Below are 14636 nucleotides of genomic sequence, written 5' to 3'. Positions count from 1 at the left end.
GATCTGGGAGTTATAGAGTTTCTAAAAAAAACCTTGTCGGATAGAGATAGACTAGCTCAGTGGTTCTCAACCTTCCTAATGCTGCGACCCTTTAATACAGTTCCTCATGTTGTGGTGACCCCCAACCATAAAATTATTTTTGTTGCTACTTCATAACTGTAATTTTGCTACTGTTATGAATCGTAATGTAAATATCTGATATGCAGGATGTATTTTCATTGTTACAAATTGAAATATGTATTTTCCGGTGGTCTTAGGCGACCCTGTGAAAGCGTCGTTCGACCTCCAAAGAGGTCGCGACTCACAGGTTGAGAACCGCTGGACTAGCGCATCCACAGCTGGAGGGGGGGAATGACTGTGTCCCATTTTCACCAGCTGTGCCCAGCAGAGGAGAAAGGAAAAAAAGGCAGGAAGGGGGGAAGAGAAGGAGGGGAAAAGACAGAAGAGAAACATATAAAGGGAAGGAAAGAAAAGAGAAAGAAAGTGATGACAGGGGTCTTCTATTGGCTGTCACAGTCTTAGTTATAGGGCTGACCACAAGGCTCAGTAATACCAAAGGCAAATGTTCCAACAGACAGGTTTCTGTTTGAGGGAGTTCAAGCAAAGCAGGACCAGTCAAACAGGCAAAGGGTCCTAGCACAGGCCGGCCGGCCAGTACGCAATGGATGGGTTGGTGTGCGTGGAGATGCCGGGATGATAGCCATTCCTGATCTCCCACCACCAATGTTGGGTCAGGTTAACGTTGTTTAACTGTGAAGTGTTTATATATGCTTCTTTGGCCCAATCCAGCCACTCCCATAAGACCTGATGTAGAGTTTCTGAATTACTTGATCTGTGTTTAGAACTAACGATGGTAGAGAGACCGAAGGGAAGTATCATGGGTGGTACCCATAATGTACAAAAATGGTGTTTGGTGGGTAGAGGAATGCTGGGACTTGTATGCAAACTCCGCTAAGGGCAGCAATTCTGCCCCATTGTCCTGTGAAAGTTGACATAGCACCGGAGGTACTGTTCAAAGGTAGTGTTGGTACTCTCAGTTTGCTCATCTGTTTGGAGATGATGGGCCAAAGAGAGGTGGAGTTGTAGGTCCAATGATTATAACAGGGTTTGCCAGAAAGGAGCCAGAAGCTGGGTGCTGTGGTCTGAGACTATGGATTCTGGTAAACCATGTAGGCAGAAAAGGTTCTAAATGGGCTCCTTTCAACCCAAACTTTTCCAGCTGCCCGATTTCAGTTGGGAGAAAGATGGTGAGATTCCACAGAATAAGCAGAGGTTTGAAGAGGCTGCGTCTTTGATGTAGGAGTAGTCGCCGAAGCCACGCTCACGATGAGGCTGCTCCGAAGACATTACGGCCCACTGAAGCTGGCTTTGGTGGGCATTGCCTTTGTGGTCTTCCTCTTCATCATGCAAAGGGATGTGAGCAATGGGGACCAAAGGGAGGAGCCTTGGCTAAAGAACATTGTGGTCAGGAAAGACCAAATGATTGACATAATGATGGGAGCCATCAACAACATCCAGGACTCCATGCCAAAGCTGCAGATTGGGGCTCCGGTTCAGCAAGAGGTGCCTGTGGGATATTACACACAGGCAGAACTGAAGCCCTTCATGGAACGTTCACCTCAAGACCCCAATAGCCCAGGAGCTGATGGCAAACCTTTCAAGAAGGACCAGTGGACACCAGAGGAGACGAAAGCGAAAAAACGTGGCTACAACAAGCACTGTTTCAATGCCTATGCCAGTGACCGGATCTCTCTCCAAAGGGCCTTAGGACCAGACAGCCGGCCTCCAGAGTGTATCGACCAAAAATTCAAATGATGCCCTCCCCTCCCGACCACCAGTGTCGTCATCGTTTTCCATAACAAGGCCTGATCAACTTTGCTTCGCACTGTGTACAGTGTTCTGTATGCCTCCCCAGCTATATTGCTAAAAGAAATCATTCTTGTGGACGATGCCAGTACAGATGATTACTTGAAAGACGAGTTAGACAACTATGTGAAGCAATTGCAGATAGTGAAGGTCGTCCTTCAGCTGGAAAGGAAGGGTTTAATAACAGCCTGATTGCTCGGTGCCAGCGTTGCTACAGGAGATGTACTCACATTCCTGGATGCTCACTGTGAATGTTTCCATGGGTGGTTAGAGCCTGTCTTATCGCGAATTACTGAAGAGCCCACAGCTGTGGTCAGTCCAGATATCACCACAATTGAACACCTTTGAGTTCTCCAAGCCAACTCAATATGGGAAGGTGCACAGTCGAGGGAACTTTGACTGGAGTCTGACTTTTGGATGGGAGTCCATCCCTCAACATGAGAGGCAGAGGAGGAAAGATGAGACTTATCCTATCAAGACCCCCACATTTGCTGGTGGCCTCTTTGCCATCTGCAAGTCCTATTTTGAACATATCGGCTCATACGACAACCAGATGGAGATCTGGGGAGGGGAAAATGTGGAGATGTCCTTTCAGGTTTGGCAGTGGAGGTCAGCTGGAGATCATTCCTTGCTCAGTCGTTGGCCACATGTTCCGTTCCAAAAGCCTCCACACCTTCCTGAAAGGGGCTCAAGTGATAACCAGGTGTACTTTGCAGAAGTCTGGATGGACGACTACAAGGAAAGCTTCTACAGGAGGAACCAGCAGGCCTCGCAGATGGCTAGAGAGAAAACACACGGAGACCTTACTGAGCGTCTTGAGCTGAAAGAGCGGTTACATTGCAAAAAGTTCACCTGGGGCGTTGCTAGACCTACCGGGTGTTCCGTCGTTGAGGAGCGGTGAAAGCGGCTTTTCCCGTTCAGCCGTGACGCCTCATGCTCCACACCTGCCTTCAATTTGTGGCGGAAGTTTGCGCCGGTTGTGCTGCTGCCGCCGCGAGAACGGTTGCGCAGCCACACCGGCCTGATTGCCGCGGCTTTTTTTTTCGCTCGCTGCACGGTTTGCGCACGTCCGAAAGACCGCAAACTTGCGCAGCCGTCAGCGATGCCGCCGCCGGCCCTGGCGGCGGCAGCGGCGACAGTGCCAGTGCCAGCTGAAGTGCTGCTGGTGCTGTTGAGGGTCAACATTGATGCGCTCACTTCCTGATGGGGGTCGTGGCGGGTGTCATATGACCCGAGGTCAATCGTCTGCATGGCCACTCTGTGCCTACATCTCCCATCATGCCTCTGAGGTGTCGGCGGCGATGATCGCCTCTGTGCCCTGTGCCCCATCCCAAGGAGCCAACCCACATCTGGCCGTAGCCATGGCAGCAGCCCACAAACAGCTCTGCCCTCTGCCAGCCTGGTACCCACACTAACAGGCAGCGTACAGCACCGCCATTATGCGGCCACGGTAGCTGCCCACCGCAAGGAGTCACCAGCCACTTTTCCGGTCCTCCGGTCCTGCGCAAACTGTCACTGGGGAAATAAAATAAAAAAGCCGCTCCGCCGCGCTGCCCCAGCTGGCGGACTGCGCGCAAATGGCGGAGGCGGCTTGACCGAAGCCGCTGACCACTCCCCCTTAGCACGCCTTTTCCTGACCAGTGCCGACCGCAGTGACCTCACATCCTCCCACACGTACTCCGAATTACCGCGGGACAGCAGGAAAAGGCGCCCTAAAACTCACTTTTTTAAAGTCGGGAGAAAGAGGCTTCACCGCGGGATAACGGCGGATCCTCGTGAACGTCATCTGGAAGCCTCGACGTGACTGCGGAAGGTAACGCGCGCTAGAGCCTCGTCTAGTAACGCCCCTGGTATCTACAAAGTGTTTATCCGGAGATCTTCAACCCAGACCTTACGCCAGCTTTCTTTGGAGCTATTAGAAATGAAGATTCTAAATGAATTGAGCAGTTTCTCTTGCTGAGCAGTTTCTCTTCCTGTATTTTAGGCCACCAAAAGACCCTAGTAACTAAGTGGAGGGTCTTGAAAAGGCCGGAATGTCTTGCTGGTCAGCTGCATTGGCAAAGCTGATATACTTCTGCCTGGAGGCACCCTGATGGGATATAAAGATGTCCCTGGTTGTAGAAGAGTCTGTTTTGCACTGAAAAAAGGGAATTTTCTGGGGTACCTGGATCTTGACATTCACGGAGTGGGCCTGTGCATATTTGTCTTGAACACGGACCCGTTCTGCCATAGATAGCAGGATCTGGGTGGCTGCAAAATTGTCTGGGCATATAAACGGTGTTCATGGAGCCGATGGAGCACTGTATTTAGCAGGAAGATCCTTGAGGTCAGGCAGTGGCATCTCCTCCAATGTGGAGCTCCCTCTTTCAGGTAAGCAGTGCTCCTGACAATATAGGGAGGAAAAAGTTAGGTCACTCTGGGACCAGGATATCTGGGACCAGGATATCTACGGGTCACTGAGGGTCAGCTAAGTCATTCCCAATACCAGGGGAAAGTGTGGTGTTGCTACCAGATAGAACGGAAGTTCCTATTTATGGCCCTGGATCTCCAGGGTGAGGGACACATTTTGATGCTATCAATTACAGGTCCTGAAGTCACGGGCCTGCCATCAATTGTCTCTACCATCACTGGGTGGCTTGTGGGCTGAGTTAAGATCTGGTGAGCAGCAGCAAAGGCAATGTCCATAAAATTGCTCAAGGCTCCCAAATCCATCACAGCAGTGTATTGCACCATGGTGTGCCCTGTGCACTGAAGAGTCACTTGTACAAGGAAGTGTTTTTGAGAAACTGTACAGAGGGACAAGGCTCTGGAGCCATATCCACTTTTTGAGTTTTTGCAGCGTCTCTCAGAACTGCAGGCCATGGAGGTTTGGCAGGGCAGGTGACTGCAAGGTGCCCCATGGTCCCACAGCAAAAGCAGAGACCATCTTGTCTCTGACAGTCCTTCTCCTCATGAGTCAATTTCAGCCAGGTTTCTCCTGAAGGCCTGGATTCCCAGGTGTGGGTCTAATGATGCACAAACTGCCGGCTTTCTAGCCATTCATCTACTCTTTGGCATAAGTGAATCAAGGCCTGGAGGGCTGATGGTCTTCCTACTCATGCCAGTTCATCAAGGATGTCATCAGATAGGCCTTCCTGAAATTGGTTTGTTAAGGCCGCTTCATTCTTCTCCAAGTCTCGGGACACCAGACGGAAATTATTCGTATGTTCAGTAACTGATTTTCCCTTCCTTGAAGTCACCTGATGTTACACGTAATGGTTTTGACCTTCTGTGGGTCCTTGTAGACCTGGCACATCTCAGTTAGAAAGCCTTTGAAATCAGAGAGGAGCAGACTGGCCTGTAGCAGGTACGGGGTTGCCCATTTGGCAGCAGACCCTATCAGCAGACTGATCAGGAACACAACCCTGGTCTTGTCCCTTCAGAAGTCCTCAGGGCGCAATTCCATATACAGCACACACTGTACCAGGAAAGCTGGGAACTGCTCAGGTGAGCCATCAAGTTTTCTAGGAGCTGCTACAGGGCACTTCCGCCTGGGAGGTGCAGCTACAGGCAGTTGCACGGGCATCTGAGCCTGGAGCCTACTGATATCAGCTGTCAGCTGGGCCATCTGTTTCTTTAACGGGATGGTTTCCTGGGCTAAAGCCCCCACCTCCACAAAGGCTCGAAGCAGTCTTAGTTCTAGGGCTGACCACAAGGCCAAGCATTAACCCAAGCCGATGTTCTTGACAGGGAAGGACTGGAGCCGTCTCCTCTGATGGCCCAGGGTCCTCCTGGTCTGGTGCCAGGGAATGTGGTGGTGTCCCCCTGGTTTCTGGAGGCTCTATTTCATCCTCTGAGGAGGATTCCTCTGGTGAGGGCATGGCAAAAGGTGGTTTAGCGCTCTGCACCGTCAAGATCCTCCACCAGCACATCACCTGGGTGGGAGAGAAGAGAAGGGGATGTAGTTCTATGAGATTCAGGACATGGTAAGGAAGGAAAGGTCAGCAGAGCAATAGTAATAGCAGCAATAGCATCTGATATCCTTTTTATCCCTCCCTTGCTCCAAGAAGCTCAGAGTGGTGTACATGGTTCTGTCCACACCCATTTTATCTTCCCAACAATCCTGTTAGGTTAGGGTGAGAAATAGTAACTGGTCCAAGGCTAACCAGTGAGCTTTGTGACTGAGTGGGAATTTGAACCTGGGCCTTTGGGAGTTGAACCTCTTAACAGTCCACCTCTCTGACCAGTACACTAGATAGGATGTATTAAAAAGTGGCAACATGGTTTATGGCTTGGTGCTAGCATTAAAGCTCCTAAAGTAGGTGGGAACTACTGCTTCCAAACGTGGGGCTTGGGTGTAGGGACTTTCTCGGCAAGAATGGTGTTTGCCAGCTGGCATGGCCAGTGGTTCATCTAGTGTAGCCTTGGGAGAGTAATGAGCTACAGAATACAAAAAGTGCAGCTAGAGGAGAGTACCTGGGCCAGAAGCTCATCTGGGATGGGTATCCGCCCAAACTCTTCTGGATGCATTTTCCAGATAGACACCCAGAAAGTTCATTCAAACTGGATTATCCAGCTTGGATGTCTAGGCCCTTAAAGGAGGAGGAGGAGGAGAGGGCTGGGATGGATACAGCAGGGTCCGAGGCCCCTGGATACTGGCACATGTCCATGGCACACCTGCAATGGCTCGGAACCATGGGAGCTGACCTGCCATGGTTCCCAGTGTTCTTGATGTGCTGCACATGCGCATGTGGTCAAGAAAGGACTGATCTGAGGTATAAACATGTTTCTGACCAATCTAGACATGACCACTAGGATATTTGGGTGCACACACACTACAGTAGGGATGGGCAGAAGGTAGGTTTGTATCTATTAGTAGATTGGCAAGGACATCTTGCGACAACAAAATATCTCCCCTTGACCCTAAATTCATCCTTCTGAAATGAAGAAGGGTTTGGGTAACCTGGAAAAGACTCTGAGCTCTGTTCAGTTGATTCCTGGCCTCAGAATGCTTTAATTCTAAGGATGTGTCTTCTGTACCAGTGTGTAACTGGTGGATTTCAAGGTTAACAGTTTTAAAAAAGTAGATACCTTTGCACGCAGAGAGGCTCTGGATGGCAACGGGCAACTCTTTAAACACCCAGATTTTCAGGAGCTGGTGATGGATTTGTTCTTCACTTCCCATGCCTGGAGAGGTGGAAGGAAAATCCCCCAATGTTAGAAACCATTTTTAATCCAAGAAAAGGGCTGGCACTTTAAAGATGGTATCTCCAACATGGAGCCCACGGGCACTGATTTGTTCACGGACATCTCTCTTTGGGCCCTCCAGGCTCCCTCCTGATTTTTGTTTTATTTCTTAAGATTTTTTTAAAAAATTCACCCAAGTGGGATGCTGGCAAACTGCAAAGCCAGGTGGTTCCCTCCAACACCTCATTTGGTTTCAAAGTGTTTTGGTGTTTTAGACCTCAGACCCCACCTCTGATCTGTACTGAGGTTCTGGGGCACTTTTCTTTGAGTCTCACCACTTTGCCTTCTGGGAAATAAGTATTTCGTAACCATCCCCACCCACCATTTTAACCATTTGATGATCAGTAAACAACACCAGGGTGGCCATGTTGTGAGAGCACCCACAACACTTTCAAACTCCCAGCTGTGCCCAGTGACCCAAAGGGGTTGGGGAGCCCTGCGTTGAGGCCTGCCCCCTCCCTGCCCAAGCAAGCCAAACCCTGCAGCTCACCTCGTTCCCCAGCAGCTGTTCTCCACCGCCCAGGAGGGAGTAGACAAGGAGGAGCCCAGCTTCACACACCCTTAGCAGGGGATGGTACATGGCGAGCAGAGCCACATTTAGAAAATACCTTCGCTGCTCTTCTCTGAAGATCTTTCCAAATACCTAAAAATAGACAATGAACATCTCTTTGGCCCTGTTCAGAAGACACCTTAAACCACAGCTTTAACCATGGTGAATAAGGCTTTTTGCCTTATTCATCGTGGTTAAAGTCATGATTTAAGATGTCTTCTGAACAGGGCCACAGTCTTCTTCTCCCACCAAAACGAAGTCAAAAGATGTCTAATTGGACTTGCACATATATTCACCTTTCTTCCTTTCCCTTCTCTCTTTCAATATTTTCTTACACACTCACAATTTAAATTTCACGTTCCAACCTGTCTCTTCTGCTCAGGTTACTCTGTAAAGGGCTATGTACTTTGGTTGTACTAGGTAAAAAAATAACAAGTAATATCCTCATCACGGGGGTGGGGGAGCCTTCTCAGAGGGACATTCTTACCTCTCCAACTCGCACGATGTTAATATAAGAGAGCAGCTTTGGTTCGTACTGGTATTCTCTGCTCCAGAGCTCCTCTGCATTGTCCATGCTCATCCCTGACAGAGAGACACCAAGAGATAAAGCTTTATTGCTCTGAACGTGATGATCTATGGAAGGAAAGGAGAACGTGTGACCCTCCAGATGTTTTGGGACTGCAGCTTCCATCATCCCCAGCTAGCCTAGCCAATGGTGAGGGATGATGGGAGTTGAAATCCAGCATCCTCTGGAGAGCCCCAGGTTGCCCACACATGATGATTCTGGGTCTTTCTCACATAGCGGCTCCTGGGTTTGTGAGGGCTGCCTCCAGACTTATCTCTTAAGAGGATTTCTCCGATGCTTCTCCTAACTAATTGTCACAATGGTCTAAGGCAAGACTGAGGTAAAGAAGGTTCAAGCCTGCCTTACCAGAAGGAATCTCACATACTCTTGAATGCCAAGAAACGGGACAGTTCACAAGGCGGGGGCCTATGGTAGTGCGGGCCTTCCCATCAGGCAGAGTAAAGATGGCTTCCTCAGGCAGCAGACTTTGAGGGCAGCAAATCTTTAATTATTCAGTTTGTTACCATTGTATTTTTTTTCCTACTGGGTGTGTGGGATGTGTGTGTAAGGTTTTCTGTCTCAACTGCCTAAATAAATTGGCTGGCTTTGGGTGGCGGCTTTGGATGGCGGAGTGGGGTGTGGTGGGATGGGATAGGGTGGGGAGGGCACGCCTGGTTGTGCCTCAGACAGCCAAATGTCTTGGTCCGGCCCTCAAGAAGGGAGAAGGGTATCAGGAAATTACAACTGAATAAGATGGTAGTCTCTTGTGTGAAGAACTGAGACAAGAACTGAGACAAGAACTGAAACTTTTGATACTGTATTTTGTATTTGTGTTTTTAACCTGTTGGTAGTTTTATTATGGTTTTAATTTTTGTGACCTGCCCAGAGAGCTTCGGCTATTGGGCGGTATAAAAATGTAATAAATAAATAAATAAATAAATAGTTGCTCTTCAGTTTCTCTTGGTATAGGAAACCAAGGCATTTGGTAGAATGCATTATGTTCTAGCAAGTAGCTGCTGTCGCTAACTTACCTTTCTGGTGGACCAGTAGTTCATACAGGCGGAACATGCCCTCCCTGGCCTGGCGACTGATGACGTTTTGGGGGTCATTAATGAAAATGGAGAGCTCTGCTACATAGCGGCCCAGCTGTGGGAGCTCACAGGTGTTCTAGAGGGAAGGAGATAGGGTGACCCTATGAAAAGGAGGACAGGGCTCCTGTATCTTTAACAGCTGCATAGAAAAGGGAATTTCTGCAGGTGTCATTTGTATATATGAAGAACCTGGTGAAATTCCCTCTTCATCACCACAGTTAAAGCTGCAGGAGCTATACTAGAGTGGCCAGATTTAAAAGAGGGCAGGGCACCTGCAGCTTTAACAGTTGTGACAAAGAGGAAATTTCACCAGGTTCTTCATATATACAAATGACACCTGCAGAAATTCCCTTTTCAATACAACTGTTAAAGATACAGGAGCCCTGTCCTCCTTTTCATATGGTCACCCTAGAAGGAGAGAAAGTGGGATTTTAATCTCCATCGATCTGTATACTGCCAGAAGAGCAACTCCCTCACAAAACAAGCTGAACGAGGAAGCTCAGAGCAATGGCACTTTGCTATAAGGAACCCCAATGCGCTCCGCACAGCAAAGGGAAAGAGCAATGGGAATTTGGGCCCACTTCTCTAGGTTTCCAGCCCAGAACTCTGCAGCCCTTTCGAGCCAAAGCAGGTTGTCTGCACCTGTGGGCTACTTACGTCAAAATCCGCCATCGTGGTAGCAAAGCGAAGGATGGAAACTAGGCATGTGCTCCGCTCCGATTAGAAGCGCAGAAGCAGGAGCGGATTGGCCTGCTTCGCCTTGCCCAGAGGCGGAGTAGAAGCGGACCGCGGACCCCTAGAAGCATGGCGCTCGAGAGCACTGGCGACAGTGCAGAAGGCATTGGGAGCTTTTCCATCACCTCCTAGGGGAAATCAAGTGGGCAGAACAGAGCAAGTGAGGGCCAGTTCCCCATGGACTCCAGTAGGGCAGCTCCAGCCCCAGTCCTACACTTCCATCCCAACCTCACCCTCCAACTGGTTTTGTCTGAGCCCTCGGGCACCTTGGAGCCCTCCGCATAACCCTCAGAACAGGAGTTACAATTCTAGTGATCCTATTCTAAATGATTGCATAGTCTTTCTTTCTACGACCTCCACAAAACCTCCCCCAAATTCGAACCCTGAGCTCTCCACCGCCTTGCTGACACTTCCCCACTAGATTTCTGGTGCTGCCTCTCACTCACCATTATGGCCCATGCCAATTCTGCCTTGGAGCATGGAAGCTCCAGTTGCTCCTGATGGTTCGTGTTGATAGCCTTACATAAAGCGGAGATGCTATCGAGGAAGCGAATGTCCTCTTTGTCATCCCGATTGATCTGGAGGTAGTAAGAGAGTCAGGCTGTTAATCAGGGGCGTTGTTCATTAATATTCTTTTCTTCTCATCATAATTGCTCAATTGTGATTATTCAAGATTTTAATTGAAAGAGGAATTCTTCGGGCTACAAATAAAAAACAATTCATTAAAGCCCGCTTTTCTGCAGGGAACAGGACCTGAGTCATTCTGGGCTGATTCATGGTCACATGAGTGAATAAGAAGCAACCAACTAAAGGGGCAGAATCCAGGAAGCGGAAGCTACTTTAAAAGAAAGGAGGAGGAAAAGACTAAATAAAGACACAGCTGCTGAATGGGCGTTACTTCTGAGTAAACGTACAGTAGTGTAGGCTCTTGTCCATGGGGGTTTTTATGGGGAATATAGCGGTGGATTTAGTACCACTGGCTGAATTGCACAGTTTTAATGCAGCTTCCGCCTGAATGCTGAAAGGCAATGGCTGGGCAGCCCTAAAGTTCTCTTACATGTGAGGGGAATATCTCTGCGGAAGTGTTTGCTTGCTTGTTTTTGTTTTTACCTTCTCTCCATCACGCATTCGCTCCAGAATGATGATGCACAGGTCCTCATCTTTGCTTGAAGAGTCATTTTTGGCCTGTGATGCAGATTCTTGGCGGGGAGGGAACACACAGATCATGTAGACATAAAGCTCCATCACACCGGGGGTTAACACTCTCCCTACCGTCACTTCTCCGCCCGTGTTTTCGTTCTTCAGTTACTTCCTCTTTTCAAAAGAGGAAGTACAGAATGAGCACGAGGCCCATTGAGTCTGCTGCTCTAATGGCGCTGCTTCTTCTGCACACAGCAGGAGAGACAGCAGCAATTCCGAGTTTTAAAAAACATCAGAGTTAGTGAGGGTTTTTTTGTCATGCAAGGAAGGCCAGAAGGGGCAGACGACGTCATGTGAGGGCCCTGAGCAAACTCCGTGAATGCCCAGTAACGAGCTTGTTGGATGGAGCTTATAGTCATATCCCCTTCCTTCACCAAAGGCAGAGCCAGATCCTTCTCAAGGAAGCCCACTTTACCTTACTAACCTATAGTGCCTTTGTTTGAGGCCCTTGGGGGGTTGTTTCAGGAGTGGGGAAGGGATATGAGTGGACACCTTCATTCCTGCCTTTCCTGGTTTGCCCTTCGTATTCTTTTTATCTCTAGTGGAGTTGGGGGGGGCAGTTCTATTTCCTTTCCTCTCTTACTCAAAGATCCCTGGAGGAATCCTCTCCATTTCCCTCCACCCAACCTGTCTCTCCAAAATCCCATGTTACCCAAACTTCCCATGCCCAACCTTTCTCAGTTATAGGTGCAATTGATCAAAGACTATTCAGAAACTGCAACTAGCGTGGAATTAGGGTGACCATATGGAAAGGAGGACAGGGCTCCTGTATCTTTAACAATTGTATGGAAAAGGGCATTTCATCAGGTGTCCTTTGTATGTATGCAGCACCTGGTGAAATTCCCTCTTCATCACTACAGTTAAAGCTGCAGGAGCCCTGCCCTCTTTTGTATCTGGTCACTCTAGCTATACTAGAGATCACTATATGATTGCTTTCTGGTAGGTCCTTTGTCGACCATATTACACTAGTCCTGTATCAGCTGCCGTGGTTGCCCATCTGTTTCCAGGCACAACTGAAGGCGCTGGTGCTAACTGTAATGCACTAATTGGCATGGGATCAGGATATCTGAAGGACCACTTCCTCCCATACTAATCTGCCCATAGATCCTCTTTGGATGCCCAAGAGAAGCTAGGTTGGTGGGCACAGAGTTCTCTCTGCATGGAGAGAAGCAAAATGGCCCAGATGATGCCAAGGGGTGGGGCTTAGGGGTGGGGTGGGGCTTCAGCTGTTCCACCCCAATATCATCCAGCTGTCTAGGTTGATACTAGTGGACAAGCTGATCACCAGGACCGATCCTGTACCCCTCCACTGCTTTAGACATGATCTCCCACCCCTCTCTTTCAGCCCCACTGCCATCAGCATTCTTTCTCATAGGCTTTTGTCAAGTACTTTCCCATGATGTGGAGTTCTTCCGGTTCATGATGGCGGCCTAACTATTCCCTTCCAGCTTCCCCTGGTTTTCCATTTAAACCCAACAGTGATTTGTGTGTGTGTGTGTGTCTCCCCTCCCGCTTCTCAGGTTTTCCGTCAATACTTTTTACTTCTTCAACCCTTGCAATTTCCCCCAAGCCTACTGGCACCTCCCTCAGGTGTGTGCGTAATGTCATTTTATTTATTTATTTAATATTTATTTATTGCATTTTTAATTCTGCTGAATAGCCAAAGTTGACTATCTTGGCTGGATACACAGCGGTGCTGCACTTTCCTGATGAGCTTCCCCCTCCCCTCCCAAGTCCGGGGCTTCTCCTCACCTGCACTCAGGCATCTCTGTGAGTTGCGGCCTTTTTCATTGCCTTGCGCAGATGCATCTCCCTGGGCCACGATGTTGGGGGCTCCAGGGCATTGTCCCCCATTGTCCACCAAGATGGATTTTTTCCAAGGACAAAAGGGGAACCATCTCGCCTTTGGGCTCAGCCCACCATCCTTCGGCAGGGGCCTGATCTTGTTCCTCTTCAGGAAAGAGGTGAACTGCCAGCCCCTGCGATTTCCACAGGGTGTGGCTGCAGCGGCTCCCTGTTCTTTGCTGCTTCCTCCTTTTTTTGGGTCCACCTTAGACTGGTGGGGGTGAAACAAGTGCTGCAGCTTGGATAGCCTGGAAGAGAGTGAGGAGAACATGAGGAACGGGGCTTGCAGAGGCCTCCTGATCTGCAGGACTAAACTGAGTTTGGGGCTTACTGTGGTTGATGCTATATTGGATTGTGGGATTTTGCTGTGGCTTAATTCTCATTAAAGCAGAGCTGCCCTTTGGGTTGGGAGGATGGGAAAAATACAGATTTTTCTTTAGATTTCATAATCCCCCCCCCACTTCCCAGAATTGTTACCAAAAATCCTAACAAATCTGGGTTTTTCCTGTCATATGGTCACCCTAGAATGGGACAGCACCCTCTAGTGGTTCTTTTGTAGTGCAGGTTCACCTGCACATGGCAGGAAATGCTGACAAATCCCAACATATTTTAGAAGAGTCGGGTTATTTGAGGCTTATTTTTTAATGTAAAGACTGGGAAAAGGAGACTTTTAGGTGGCTCATGGCAGTGTCAACATGAGCCACGAACATCTGTGAGCAGCCAGTCATGAGGGTGCTATAAATCACTCAAATACAGGAGCCCAGTGACTTGATGTCAAATTGTTTTGATTTACTTGTACCCTACCCTGAGATGTTTTACATAGGGAGGAGGGTGGTCAGAAATATTCAAAGAATAAGGCCACAGCTAGACCTAAGGTTTGTCCTGGGATCATCCAGGGTTCGCCCCTGCCTGAGCACTGGATCCCCTGTGTGTCACCTAGATGAACAGGTTTGACCCCTGGACGATCCAGGGATAAACCTTAGGTCTAGCTATGGCCTAAATTGCTGATCTTTCCCATCCCTTCTCAATGATATGGGCGGGGTAGGGGGGAGGTATGTGAGTTTTTCTCTGAATATCTGGATCTTTTATAGAAAACCCCACCAGAAGAAGGAGCCCACTAGGGAGCATGGTGAACAATGATCAGACAAGAATGCAGAAGCTGCTAAGAAATTCCACTTACATGTCTCACACTCTTTCTCTCTGTTAAGATATCGAAAACCGATGAGCTAACCAACTGTGGTCCAAAAGCATTCAGCCTCTTCCCACACTGAGCAACTCTGCCCTCCTGGCTCATGAAGAAGTGGAGGACATGTCACAATGACCTTAGCAACGTAGTAACCATGAGCACTATTGCTGATCAGTGGCACTACTCTTGCTTTGGCCTTTCATCCACGTTGAGACTTTCACTCTTACACATGCGTTTGCTTTTCATTTAAGCTAGATTTGCACATGTGCTCACTTGGAATAGTCTACTTCAGAAATCAACATTCTTATTTAACCCAAAGACCCCTATCATTAAATTTTCACAAAGCTAATAAAAGTATAACATGAATATGGG

General features: G+C 48.7%; 1 pseudogene; it reads left to right on the top strand.

Annotated features, from left to right (window-relative positions):
- Window positions 1–1326: 1326 nt before the first annotated feature.
- On the top strand, window positions 1327–3804 carry LOC134392341 (polypeptide N-acetylgalactosaminyltransferase 6-like; annotated as a pseudogene).
- Window positions 3805–14636: the final 10832 nt, after the last annotated feature.

The sequence above is a fragment of the Elgaria multicarinata genome, chromosome 1, assembly GCF_023053635.1.
Source record: "Elgaria multicarinata webbii isolate HBS135686 ecotype San Diego chromosome 1, rElgMul1.1.pri, whole genome shotgun sequence".
NCBI lineage: Eukaryota > Metazoa > Chordata > Lepidosauria > Squamata > Anguidae > Elgaria > Elgaria multicarinata.
This window is presented reverse-complemented; position numbering and strand designations above follow the sequence as displayed.